The sequence below is a fragment of the Silurus aristotelis genome (genome assembly GCF_946808225.1).
Source record: "Silurus aristotelis genome assembly, chromosome: 18".
Taxonomy (NCBI): domain Eukaryota; kingdom Metazoa; phylum Chordata; class Actinopteri; order Siluriformes; family Siluridae; genus Silurus; species Silurus aristotelis.
This window is the reverse complement of record NC_139591.1, coordinates 5,598,352-5,613,831: the sequence shown is the minus strand read 5'-3', so window position 1 is coordinate 5,613,831 and position 15,480 is coordinate 5,598,352. Positions and strand designations below refer to the sequence as shown.

At 37.1% G+C, this 15,480-nt stretch overlaps 1 protein-coding gene across 4 annotated transcripts in view; it reads right to left on the bottom strand.

The window, feature by feature from the left end:
- Positions 1-15,480, bottom strand: part of cadm2a (cell adhesion molecule 2a) — a 380,897-nt gene that overhangs the window by 22,333 nt on the left and 343,084 nt on the right. The window lies entirely within an intron of this gene.

Genomic DNA, 15,480 nt, shown 5'->3' with positions numbered 1-15,480 from the left:
CCCAAAGCATGATGCTACCTCCCCCATGCTTCACAGTAGGGATGGTGTTCTTGGGATGGTACTCATCATTCTTCTTCCTTCAAACATGTTTAGTGGGATTATGACCCAAAAGTTCTATTTTGGTCTCATCTGATCACATGACTTTCTCCCATGACCCCTCTGGATCATCCAAATGGTCATTGGCAAACTTAAGACGTGCCCGTACATGTGCTGGTTTAAGCAGGGGAACCTTCCGTGCCATGCATGATTTCAAACCATGACGTCTTAGTGTATTACCAACAGTAACTTTGGAAACGGTGGTCACAGCTCTTTTCAGGCCGTTAACCAGCTCCTCCTGTGTAGTTCTGGGCTGATTTCTCACCTTCCTTAGGATCATTGAGACCCCACGAGGTGAGATCTTGCATGGAGCCCCAGTCCGAGGGAGATTGACAGTCATGTTTAGCTTCTTCTATTTTCTAATGATTGCTTCAACAGTGGACCTTTTTTCACCAAGCTGCTTGGCAATTTCCCCGTAGCCCTTTCCAGCCTTGTGGAGGTGTACAATTTTGTCTCTAGTGTCTTTGGACAGCTCTTTGGTCTTGGCCATGTTAGTAGTTGGATTCTTACTGATTGTACGGGGTGGACAGGTGTCTTTATGCAGCTAACGACCTCAAACAGGTGCATCTAATTTAGGATAATAAATGTAGTGGAGGTGGACATTTTAAAGGCAGACTAACAGGTCTTTGAGGGTCAGAATTCTAGCTGATAGACAGGTGTTCAAATACTTATTTGCAGCTGTATCATACAAATAAATAGTTTAAAAATCATATATTGTGATTTCTGTTTTTTTTTTTTTTAGATTATGTCTCTCACAGTGGACATGCACCTACGATGACAATTTCAGACCCCTCCATGATTTCTAAGTGGGAGAACTTGCAAAATAGCAGGGTGTTCAAATACTTATTTTCCTCACTGTATATCATCTGTCTTAAGCACCACAATCAGTTATGACCCTCTCAGTTATGGTAAAAATGATAGAGTTTATAGAACAGGGGTATTCAATCTTATCAACAAGAAGCTGATGTGGCTTCAGGCTTTTATTTCTTTCAAAAAAGGAGGCAACAGTAAAAGAAAATTGAAGCCCAAGATAAACTGATTAAACAAATGAAAACAGGAATGACTAATGCCTGGTTGGAAAATCAGCCTTCAGCCACGCTTGACGATCCCTGATAGAGAGTAGATGCTCCGCAAGGTCGGTTTATCTGCTATTACAATTCAATTCATTTCAATTTTATTTAAAAAAATGTATTTTCATTAAAAAAAAACTTTTGGTCATTGTCCCAAAGCAGCTTCACAGAAATCAAACAGAATGTGACTTAAAATTTCAGCATCATAAATTTGGACTTTTCTACATGATGTTTTGGCATATACAGGGTCAATAGTGTTCCGAAATATATATTTTAATAGACAATTTTAATAGAAAAGCCAGTTTATATGATGCTTTAAACAATAGGCATTAAGCAGGAATATGACATGGATTAGGCTATTGCACATGACCACACACACTTTCATAAATTCATGAATTTATAAATGAAATTATAAATGAAATTTGTTAATTTTTATACATTTATAAATTACATTCATAAATAAAATTATAAACTGGCGGCGCTTTTTTGTGTTTTGTGTATTTTTCCTACACTGTCTTGTGATGTCCTACACTGTCTTGTGTTGTCTGACTTGCACTGTTTGCACCAGGTTGCACACGATGCACTTTATGTGGCGAGGACACTTACTACTATTTTCTGTTATGAAGCTTTATGTTGTTTAATGTAGAACCAGGGTTCCTGGAGGAACGTTGTTTAATTTCACTGTGTACTGCATCTGCTATATATGGTTGAAATGACAATAAAAGCTTCTTGACTTCTTGATTTGACTCATTCACACCTACAGGCAATAAACAGTGGACAGTAAGAAATTAAATGTAATTCATTACTGTGCTTAAGTATATTTTCCATGTATCTGTACTTAACTGTACTGTCAGTATTTCCATTTGAGGAGACTGTTACTTTACCTTCACTATAGTTCCATGTCAAATATATATATACTTTTAATATCAATATCTTTTTGCTCATCTTTGCGAAATCAGACTCTTCCTTTTATTTATGAGCGGATAAAAACTAATCTACTTATCACAAACATACAGTTCAAACATTTTGAGAGGAATAAATGATGGAAGAAACTCCTGACTCTAACTTGTGCACAACACCCAGCATTTGAATCTTTAATATCATTCTATTAATAGATTGGAGTGCTAAAAGTAACATTAGAGTCTTTTCACATAAACTGTGTTGATTAAGCAAAGAGTCTTGAGACAAAAATTATGACATTATAGCCATAATAAATCATAGTACTTTGGGTACTTAAGTACATTTTAGGGGAAATACTTTTGTGCTTTTACTCAAGTGAAAATTCTAAGAAAGCACTTTTGATTTTACTGAACTCATATTTTAACTACTGTATCTCTAAGAAACCATAAGAAACCAGAAAACCCAAAAAAAGAAATAATCGTGTTACATAATTTTCAGGATCTTTACACAGCACTGAAACAGCTTCTCTGCCATTTGATGATTTTATATATAAATAAATAAAAAAAAACCCTGCTTATATGATGATAGATCATCCAATCACCAAAGCATCCATCTGTTTGGAATTCATCTGCATAATGGAGGAGTCTGACTTCCTGCTTTATCTCTCAGTCTCTCTCAAAATAGGTGCCCGCAGACAGGTTCAAAATTAAGGTCAACATGTTTTACATTAATATTTATGAACGGAAATCAACACGGTGTCACACACTTACACCAACACTCGTAACACTGGTCCAACAAACACAAAAACACACACGTGAACACACACATGCGTGTGCAAATGCCATTCTTTATTAAACACACACTGCATTTAAAAAATTATATTCGTAGTTGGATACAAGCTAGTGCAAATCATATCCCCCTTTCACAGTGCTAATTTAACTTTTTAAAGCTATTCGCCTCACCAGATTTTCCTGCCATTCAGAGATACAGCTAAAGCACAAGTCAACACAGAGAGCGGCGGAAAAGGTGGAAGAAAAGGCGAAAGATTAGCATTTCATTTTAGCTGCAAGCAGACTGGAATTGAAATACTCATTTCCAACCACAAGGCATTCATATCAACAGGAGGGAAGGAGGTTGCACGCAGAGTCAACCAGTTTATCCTCAACTAGAGAGAGGGGGAGCGAATGAGAGGAGATAATTACCTGTTCCACAAAAAATATCAAAATCTTACACAGCTCATAACATTCATACTAGCTTTCTTTATTGTCCGAATACATTTATTACACCTGTTTGCATGCATCTCTGGTGAATCTGTTTACGATGGAGATTATTGTTGGCTAAATAATCAATATGGTGTGATATGTCAGGAAGTGTATAAACACACCGGATTTTGGACTTAGATTTCCCATAGCAGAATGATACCTAATATGTCTACATTCAGCCTATTTTTATTAAACACCAGAGCCTTGTGATTCATTTAAGACACATATTACACACATTATGACATTCTAACATTATAACCGGTAAGTGAATAACACTAATTATCTCTTTATCATGACACCTGTTAGTGGGTGGGAAATATCAGCAAGTAAACAAAGTTTTGTCCTCGAGAAGCAGGAAAAATGGGCAAGTGTAAGGATAAGAACGAGTTTGGAGGCCAAATTGCGATGGCTAGATGATTGGGACATAGTATCTCTGCAGCTCTTGTGGGCCGTATCTATTAAAGGTAGCGACAAGCTTCATGGGGAGAGAAGGCTGGCCTGTGTATTTCGATCCAACAGACAAGCTCCTGTAGCTCAAATTTCTGAAGAAGTTAATGCTGTTATTGCGCGAAAAGTCAGGACTGTTTTGGCAGCAAAAAGGGAGAACGACACAATATTACGCAGGCATCAGTGGCCATAAAGATATGCCTGATTGGTGTACATGTGTGTCAATGTGCGTATTACTCCTACAGGCATACATACTATCCAGAACAGACAAAGATTGCAACATGTGGTATTTAGATTAGTATGACAATGCATTTACAATATAACTTTCTTTCGGCTTCTCCCGTTAGGGGTCGCCACAGCGGATCCTCCGCACGTTTGATTTGGCACATGTTTTACGCTGGATGCCCTTCCTAACGCAACCCTTCCCAATTTATCCGGGCTTGGGACCGGCACTGAGAGTGGCTGGGGATGGTTCCCTGACCGGGAATCGAACCCGGGTCACAGCGGTGAGAGCGCTGCATCTCAACCACTAGACTACCAGGGGACATAATTTTAACAATTTGTTACCTGTTTGTGCTCACCTGGTCAGTGTTAGTCTTTGATTAGTTTGTCTGAATATACCATGTTGTATGTCGCTCTATGTATTTGACCTATGCTTTATCACATTAAGTAAGAGCCTTGTTTACTAGGTTTCTGTGTATGACTCTTAGTTTTCATCTTTGTCTGTTTCCCTCATTTTAGATTATGGATTATCCCGTTTTAACTTTGCCTGCGTTTAACTCTAAAAACCTGGATTATGAAATAAAGCATACATCACATTTTCACATTGTTTGTCAAGTCCCTAATTGTATGTTACAAATGCAATATTTTTTCTATTCACATATCCAAGTGGTCTTTGTTCATGAAATGAAAGCCATAAACTACAAAACAGAGGACGCTAACAACTGGCTGACGTTTGCTGAGGAAAAGATAACAGCCAACTCACTTAACTAGCTATTGTTTGCCTAGAAAACTGGCTAGCTAATTTTCTTATCAAGGTAGCCTAGCTAATATTTGTATGCTAGCCTACATTTACACCTAATTCTATTCTTTTCCATCTATATAGCATACTATTACAGGTACATAGAAATTGTGTCCATTTTTGTTCATTTATATATACATATGTCTTATATTCAAATTTTTTTAAATGATCTGTATGTTGTTGTTTTTGTCATTATGTTATAAGCTTCTGTCACAAAACAAATTCCTTGTATGTGCAAACATATTTGGCAATAAATCTCTTTCTGATTAAATAAAAAAAAAAATGCTAGCTAGCATATGTAACGAGTCTTTGGGTAATGAGACATCCAAAATCAGCTCCCTCAAAGCATAGATAAACATGATGCATATTGCTTTAGTTTGACATTTAATTAAAAAACTTACAGATATGGCAAAAAAAAAAAAGATAAAAAATGAAGAACATCTAAAAATTTCCTCTAATATCTAAAACTCATTTAGATATTAATCCCATAGATATTAATCCCATAATCCCATCTCATACAGCTCAGAAGCACAATCTCAGTGGCAGCCAGAAGATTGCTTATACAGAACAAAGTATTTAAAAAATAAAGACGTAGCAGCAGAACATAAAAAAGAAACCATTAAGGCGTAAAAGCATGAGTAAATAAAACAGATTGCATCTAAAAATAAAAAGAGCGACAAAACCTACAGCGATTATAAAAACAGTGATAATGAATGATATTTCCTTCATTCAGAGGTGCTGTGACCTCTGCAAAAACACGAGCTCCACGGTATATGCTTTTCATCTCTCGCTCGGCCGTATTATCTTTCTAATCCACCCAAAGCATTTTACTGCTGCCAGGAAGCTCTAACATCAGACCGAGAAGTGACAGCGTGATTGAAAGCGCCAGGTTAGCATTAATAAGCTCTCTCTCCGTTTCTGTTATCTATCTTTACAGCACAAACACTTAGCAGTTTCCTGTCATTCACATAATGTAGCCACTTTCACAAGCCTCAAAAAACTCCCGCTGCTACACACTCAGAGATCCTAGTCTTTATTAAACATTCACTTGGGGTGTAATTACAATCGTAATGAGGCCCATTTTAACAAATCAGAGTTCATTTTAACTTCACTTTTCCACACCACAAAGAACTCATAGAGTAGATCTTGAACTGCACACCACAGAGGATACACTTTAATAACATAATATGTAGTCATAGCTGAAGAACAGTGATAAGTGGCAGCCTGGGAAACCCATTCACAGTCATAATTTAACACATCCAGTTCGGAAATCTTAATTTTTCTCAATTGACGTATTTGTACATGACGCAAAAACAAGTAAAGCTATAGAGGTTCCAAATCTAGTTACCACAAAGTGGGAAGGATTGCTTTCGAGGTCTTTCGAAAATGAAGGCAAGTACTCTATATCTATAATCAAATCGAACTATTTGCAATGTGAAAATGAGTTCTCACACACCATTTGCATCAACATCAGGGCATCTCTATCTCTAAGGCCTCTTCACTGTTTCTTCTCTTCACTAATATCTGTTCGTGCTAATACTGCTAGGGAAATTATAATTTACTCATTCATTCAGTTTTGTTGAAAAAGTCTTAGTATTATAGTCTTTTATTAGGTCATTAAACAGCATAAAAAGCAAAAATTTAGCAAAAACATTATGTAGGGTTTTTTTTTTTTGGTACTTCTACTTTTTAAAGTAGTTAAAAAAAAAAAAAGTTTTACTTTTACTTTAGTATGTTTTGTTTGAAGAATTGTGAAATGTCCAAACAAAAGTTGTTCAATGTGTGCGCTAGCTTTCTGAATTCTAAATCTGCATTGCCGATTTCTCTGGTTATCATAAATGACATTATAACAGGAGATTTTTTTATTTATTTTTTTGCTGCAAAAGTGCATAAAAGTCATGGACTGTATTTGTAATTATTGTTATTGCACTTTCATTTGTAAAGGTGTTCCTTTAATTAAAAACAACTAGTTTAAGATTTATATACCCTTGTCCATTTTGAACTACACTAGTATCGCTCATGCCACCCCCCCACTGTTAAAAAAACTTAAAAAATATTTTATTCTGTCAATTTTAAATTAGCTACTTTTTACTTTTATTTTAGTAGATTTTAGGACCCGTAATTCCACTTGTACGTAAGTAAAATTTAATTAAAGTAAAAGCACTTTTACTTGATTTGAATATTTGATTACTCATTCCACCTCTGATGTAAGCACACTTCTCTGTTTTGATATTGCAAAGACATCATGTCTAGTCTGATACGTCTTCACAAACCGCATTGATTAAACTGTTTCAACCTAAATTTTCATCTTTTTCCCCTTGAATACACTCATCTGATTTTCACAGACAATCATCTTACATTTTTGTAATGGCCAAAGACTTAAAGGCTATCCTCACTCTCTTGAATATAATGTATTTGGCTTTAAGACAAAGTCACAAGTCAGCGCTGATCTGCTAATTTCTAACAGTGAAAAACATAATAACGGCATATAGTCAACTGAATTGGCAAAGTCCCTGTTCTTCCTGGACAAGAGATCCCAAAACCCTTGACCAGAACCCTGAATGTGATTAAATGTACAGCAGTACTGCTTGCCTTTCTAATAAGTATATAACCTAGCAAGACATATGGCCGTACATTAAAAGCCAGTTGCTAATTCAGTCAATTTCATTTCTCTGTTAAACTCCAGATAACTAGCAGAATGAGCTGGTCCAGGCTTTGGCTAACCCAGGATTGATAACCCAGCATTAGAATATTAGGATTATTGAAGACAGAGAACTTACCCCCCTCCCACCTCTATTCGACAAGATGAACGCTTCAGGAAAAAGAGGAAGATGCTAGCTTGCATGAAGTCACTGCTTATTCCCCTTGCTGTCTGTCCCACCGACGTAAATAGCACACGTGCACTCCTCATTAACACATGCCTGTGAGGTTTGTGATTCTGAGGTGAAAAAGGTGTCCTGCTTCTTATGTAGGCTCACAGGTTGTCCTGTATTCATTCCCAGTCTGCTCTTTGGAGTAATTCACATTAGTGTGGATTCAAAAGAGATCGAGGTGTAATATTGAATTGAATAAATCGCTGAGCAGCATTATACTATGCAACCTACAATCCATTATTATAGTCTCATGATATGTTCACATTTTGAAAATTGTATTCAGTTTGTCTTTAAATCAGTGTGGTATACTGAAGGATATCTGTGATATACAAGAGGATCACTATACTGTATACTGGAGGATCTATGTGCTATATACTGGAGGATCATTGTGTTAAACAGAGGAATCACTGTGCAACACAGAGGGTTTACTGTGCTATATAGGAAGATCACCGTGTAATACAGGCGATTTACTGCTACACAGTAGGATTACTGGGTATACAGGAAGATCAATGTGCTACACAGAAGGATCACTGTGCAATATACTGGAAGATCTCTATGCTATAATGAAGGATCACTGTGTTATACAGGATGATCTCTTTGCTATATTAAATGATCATTGTGCTAAACAGGAAGCTCTCTATGCTATATAGGAGGATCAATGTGCTATTGTGGAGGATCACTGTGCTTTACTGAAGGATTACTCTGATATACTGGAGAATCACTGTGCTATGCTAAAGGATAAGTGTGCTAAATACTGGAAGATCCCTGTGCTATATTCTGGAGGATCACTGCTATATACTGGAGGATCACTATGCTATATACTGGAGGATCACTGTGCTATATACTGGAGGATCACTGTGCTATATACTGGAGGATCCCTGTGCTATATACTGGAGGATCACTGTGCTATATACTGAAGGATAACTGTGCTCTATACTCGAGGATCCCTGTGCTATATACTGGAGGATCCCTGTGCTATATACTGGAGAATCACTGTGCTATATACTGAAGAAACCCTGTGCTATATACTGAAGGATAACTGTGCTCTATACTCGAGGATCCCTGTGCTATATAATGGAGGATCCCTGTGCTATATAATGGAGGATCCCTGTGCTATATACTGGAGGATCACTGTGCTATATACTGGAGGATCCCTGTGCTATATAATGGAGAATCACTGTGCTATATACTGGAGGATCCCTGTGCTATATACTGGAGGATCCCTGTGCTATATACTGGAGGATCCCTGTGCTATATACTGGAGGATCCCGGTGTTATATACTGGAGGATCCCTGTGCTATATACTGGAGGATCCCGGTGTTATATACTGGAGGATCCCTGTGCTAAATACTGGAAGATCCCTGTGCTATATTCTGGAGGATCACTGCTATATACTGGAGGATCACTATGCTATATACTGGAGGATCACTGTGCTATATACTGGAGGATCACTGTGCTATATACTGGAGGATCCCTGTGCTATATACTGGAGGATCCCTGTGCTATATACTGGAGGATCACTGTGCTATATACTGGAGGATGCCTGTGCTATATACTGGAGGATCCCTGTGCTATATACTGGAGAATCACTGTGCTATATACTGGAGGATCCCTGTGTTATATACTGGAGGATCCCTGTGCTATATACTGGAGGATCCCTGTGCTATATACTGGAGGATCACTGTGCTATATACTGGAGGATGCCTGTGCTATATACTGGAGGATCCCTGTGCTATATACTGGAGAATCACTGTGCTATATACTGGAGGATCCCTGTGTTATATACTGGAGGATCCCTGTGCTACATACTGGAGGATCCCGGTGCTATGTACTTGAGGATCATTGTGTTACACTAGAGTACAATCGTAGTCACTCCATTTGCATCATCACATAGCTCAGTGCTATGCACAATGCACACACAATGCTGTGTGCTCAAAACATATTGTTGTACACCGTGCTTACAGGACTGTCAAATTACTAAGTGCGCCTCCTCGACTTCTCCCATGTTTGCTTTTTGAAACAGTTTGTAGTCTTTAGAGAGAATTGTGTAGCGTGGCTGTGGAATATTTTTTCCAAGTGGCTAATCTGCTCCGTGCTGAGGTAGAGTGCAAAAAAAGTCCATGCATTTGATAGCCGTGAAAAAGCAATACACTCGATCTGTAGAAGGAATTTGATGCAAATACGTCCCAGTGTCCTTAAGATTGCTCTGTGTATCGGCTTTGTGCTGTGTAGAGGACTGTGAGGAGGAGTGCACGGCTGGCGAATGATAGAGGACTGAATCGCAGCCCATGTTTTATTCATCGTTCAGGTGCAACACCGAGTTAGTGTCTAAGCAGAACTCTTTTTTTTATTGCTTATTGGTTTTTCCCACTGCATGAATGTTTTAATTCGTTCTGTGGGTAGAATAGATGTTCAGCGTTGCCTGCAAGTGAACTGTGATAAAGAAGCAAAACACATGGACACACCTAAGCATACACAGACAAAGAGTGTGTGAAAGCGTGTGTGAAAAAGACTGTGTGAAAGATGCGTTTTGCAGTAGCGCTCTGCAATATTTGATCTCGGAGATCTCTGAAGATTTGCTTAGAGTGGGGAAAAAATACAGACTTATTGCTGGGCGAGGTAAAAGGCACAGGGGAGCTGAAAAAAAGAGAGGAGGATAGAGATGGCCTGCAACCCAGAGTCTGAAAATTTAATAGAAGCGAGAATGCTGGTGTTTTGCTTCCATGTGACTGTTATTCCCTGAATGGGGCTCCAAAATAAACGGCTTTATAACGCCATGAGTGTGGTGGAGAGGTGCTGAAATCAGTGATGACAGAGACTGTCACTTCACCCGGGTGCATGTGTCTACACACACACACACACACACACACACACACACACACACACACACACACACACACACACACATACACAAAAAAAATAAAAAATAAAGACAAAAAGGAGCAAATGGGATGTACCTTCGCTTATTATACTACTTAATTCTCACAAGAATCCTCAAGACAGCATTCATATTTTTTATTTTTTTTTTACCTAAGCAAAACTGCCTTACACTCTTCTTCCATATTTTTCACCATGCTTTGCTTTATTTTTTTTTTTTCAAATCTTTCAAATGCATTTTATTCGGCATATCAGAGGGTTATTGAATCCATCTATCTCTGTTTCCCGTGTGTGTGTTCATCATAAAAACAGTCAATGCCGCACAACACATATTTACACATCATATCCCAGCCTGAATTTGATTCAAGCCATCTGCTCATAAATCCTTGAATAAAACTAGTCTTACATGCATGATGGATAAGATGTAATTTTAAGTGAAAAAAACAACACAATAATAAAAAAAAACATACTCACATATTCTAATAATCAATAATGAAGATAAACACTAGAAACTAAAGCACTAAATCAGCTTTTTGAGGACTACTGCAAACCCCTACGCCTGAATTCAAACAGTAAATAGCAACTTATTCCACATGTTATCTATGTTCATACATATGCAAAAAATATGAGTGTGTATCCAGGTTTAAAGAGTACACTACCTCCAATTACAAGTGAACTAGTGAAGCCAAATCCAAATAAAAGGCACTTAACAGGATGTTCTGTCAGGAGAAACACCTGCTTTCAGATCACACACTATAAATACACTCCCGGCCCTCATTAGGCGTTCATTAAAACTTCAGACCGAACGTTTGTTAATAAGAATTTTCTTCACCCAAAGCAACGAATCAGAACATTTGTATTATAAAAGGATTTTGAACTAAATCAGCTGCTTTCTCATTTGCAGCATCAGCAACGCCTCCTTTTAAACCTGTAAAATCTCCCTGGTTTTTCTCATAACGTTTTTTTTTTTAAACATTGTCACCGAATTCTCATCTGAATATTTATTACTTACAGTTAAATGGGTAGATCTCTATCTCGTTTGTATCTAATCCGATTTCAGCTAAGTATCATGTCCTCATTAAATCCAATGTCAGATGTTATCTTTAACTACAATGTTCCAGGCTGTTCTATTTTGTGATTGCGATGGTGAATAGCAAACTGTAATTACGATTCTATGATTCTGTGCCACCAATATATATTCAGCTTCAACCTGAATGAAATTAAATGTTTATTTATTAATCCATTTATTTATTGTCCAAGTGTAAAATAGAAAAAAAAAAACACATTAATTAATACAAAGTATTTAATCCATCCTAGTTTTCCCAGTTAGAGTTTGTATATTCCTGTTGCTCTTTTAAATATTTCATTCCGGGATTATAGCTGATAAGCTTCAAATGTGTCATTAGTAATAAATAAATACATCCATAAATAAGTAGATAGATTTACACATGCTTACGCATCTACAAATAGTCACTACTCTAGACAATTTATTAGTCTTGCACAAAGACAATTCACCAACCAGCTGTCCAATACTAGATGCATTTGAGTGGTGTTAGGAAATATTGAAATGTCTATTACATTCAAAATGAGATTGCTGTGATTCTCTCCTCTATGCTGTATCTCTACCAAGACGACTAGTTTGAATAAACACTATACCTTTTCCCTTGATGCCCAGAATACATTGTATGATTTTGGGCTGTCCCAGACAGAAGTTGACCTACATGAACCAATGATGGTGATTTTTTTGGTCTTAAACGGTGCTCCTAGGTAGTACTGTGAGAGAGGTTTAAATGCAACCACGGTCACAGGCTTTGCAACCAGCTAAAAAAGCAAAAAGCTAGCCGGTGAACATTATGTGTAAGTGTCAGAAATGTATCATGTGTTTACCGCCTTGAAATACATCTACTGACTAGCTCATAAAATGCAACCTGAAATGACATATTGAACAATAGGACATGGTGCTAAATCTTTAATACCATGAAGTACAGTATGGTAACTCAAACTCTCTGGGAAGACATTGCTGAGCTTAACACATCTGAGATACTCAGTTACTGTGACTGTACAAGTAGGCAAGGTGTACGTTCAGGCTAGGCTTAGGTTTATGGGCCCTTTGCAAAATTTACATCCCAAGATGGCCTGTTTTTCTCCTCTGCTGCAGTCTTCTCTTTTTCTTCTTCTTTTTCATCTTGCTCTATTTGTTTAACAATAGCAGAGGCGGAAAGTGCTGAATTACATTTACTTGTTTTACTGCAACTGACTACTTATTTGTGTACTTCTACTTTTCAAAGTAGTTTTTAAAATCAGTATTTAAAATTTTTCTTAAGTATGTTTTGTTTCGAGTACTGTAACTTTAACTACATTTTAAATCTTATCCATTCCTGAGTAAAAAAAAAATAATAATAATAATAATAAAAATAATGCAAAGAGAAAAGATTCTACCCCGGAAAAAAAAAATACCGCAGTAATTGATTGCAAAATGCTGTCGAATCAAAAGTTATTCAATGCGTGCCCTTTTACATATTTGTACATTTAAAATGTACTAAAAAACTAGTTTGAGATGTATATCCGCTTGTTTTTTGTGAACTATACTAGAATCCTCCATCCCACCCCTGCTGTAATTGAGTAGAAGTTGACTTGCACTTAAGTAAAATTTCACTGAAGTAACAGTACTTTTACTTGAGTAGAATATTTTATTACTCTTTCCACCTCTGAACACTAGAGCGTTTGAATGACGTTCTATTCTTCAATACCAGCTTGAGTCATAGCCTACGATTCAACAGGTATCATCATCGAACAGTCTACATTTGGGGTCACCAACATCGCCCGCAAGGACCACATGATTCGCCCACGCGCCTATTCTAAAAATAGGTAAAGGTAAATTGAGCAAATTTGTTATTTCAGAAGTGTGTTTTAAACTGGTAGCCCTTCACATTAATGGGTACCCAAGAAGTAGCTCTCAGTTTCAAAAAGGTTGGTGACCCCTGATCTACATACAAACATGCCGTATCCAAGTTTATTAGATCTGTGTTGCACATTGTGATTTGTACAAATGTATGCTTCTTACCACCACTGATAATACTGTTGTTTCAATTCATGAGTCAGTTGAAAATAACACGACAAGATGGCCATGCTCTTTTTCATGTATCTTGAAAAAGATGGAAGGCTTAGCCTTTCACAGGTCAAGTCCTTTCACTAAACATTTTAAAATTAAAGTATCGCAGCAATGAATTAAAATGAAACTTTTAATTAGTGTGTTTAATCTGATCCTTGTGAATGCTCTTTCAGTTCAAAAACGAGGATTTTATTTTACATGACATAATCAAATTGATCTATGAGGGTTTAGCAAAAAAAAATTTAAATAAAAAAAATGGTTTCATTCAAACTCAAAACCGTTATTCAAGCACAAGGTCCTAACAAAGAAATGAACAGCCAGCTTAGTTTGGCTTCCACTCAGTTTTCGCTCAGCAGAGCCGCAATAATCACGCAGCACGGAGAACGGTCTCGTTGCAAATTAGAACAGCTGTATTTTTAGAGCACCGTACAGCGCTCAGACAAAGGCAATCAATGCCTCCTGCTTGGAATGCACAGCAGAGAAAACATGGCGTCGATCACTCAACGTGCTGCCAGGTTGCAGTTATTATGCTGCCTTTTACCTGCTCGATTACTACACGGAAAGCTGGATATGCTAAAACAGATATGCGTCTATATGCTGCTTGCGTAAATACTCGGAGAACGGCCCATGCTAATTATTCACTATACTGTCTAGGGATAACAAATGAATGACAGGAAACTAGCTCTATTATTATTAAGGCAAATAAAAATGAGAAAGAAATCAAGTCTGTAAAAGAATGTTACATCAATACACTGTCAAAAAAAATGCATCATTACGATGAAGTGTCACAGCATATGCTGAACAGAATTATAATAGTCAGTTTAAGTATAAATGTCAGTAAAATATTTACTGCGTGGGAGCGATCTGTCAAGTGATTTAGGATTCATTCTGACGCTTCAATACTGTTCTGTACTGTGCTTTATTCAATTGTGATTTACTTGCTGTTGTTGTGGATGGGTCCACATGCAAAAACTTGTTTTTGTGTACAATAGTCATTTGAATATGTGAAAAAAGAAATAAGATTTATTTACCCACATTCAGAAAACTACAGAAGTTCTAAGAGGCCATGCATCATTTTTTTCTTTCTTGTTTTGTCATGAATAATGTTCCTTACAGTTTCTGGACTTTACATTTGTAAAATTTTCTTTTGATCTCGCCATACAAGTTGTAATACAAGTTAGCACTTTCCAATTTGCTTTGTGAAAATCGAGAGCTTTAGTCTAATTTATATTAAGTCTGTAATCTTGCGTACCCACGTAGATTTATTCACTGCTTAAGACTCAAAGCGCTTTTGTTCGTCAATCTGGACAAGGGCGTCTGCTAAATGCCACAAACGCAAATGCAAGTTGTTTTCTTGTGGTCATGCCACAAATAGTAATAGTTATTATCCGTGATGACGAGAAGTCGTGATCACGAGAAAACAACTTATGTCGAAATCGCAGAAAAATCGTTGTGATCACAAGTAAACAACCTTTGTTGTGCACCAGCGTGCTTGTACATGGTCATGCTGAAGTACTGATCACAAGGAAAGAATGTTTGTTATGTCGAGATCATGATAAATTTAAGTTGGGGTAACGAGAAAATGAGAAATAAAAAATATTATTATTCATGGCCCCTTAGGACCTCCATAGAAAACAAGTATTCAAAATGTGATCATACTGAAAATCTATTCAACAAACTTTCTGCTAGTTGATTTCAGAGTGGACAGTAGAAGAGAAATTATTTATAATCCCACTACCATTTTCACCTAGTAGCAGATGGCTTCTGTTTTTGTGTCTGGATCCACTCTGGGTCTGGTTTCTTTCTCAGGGAGTTTTTCTTG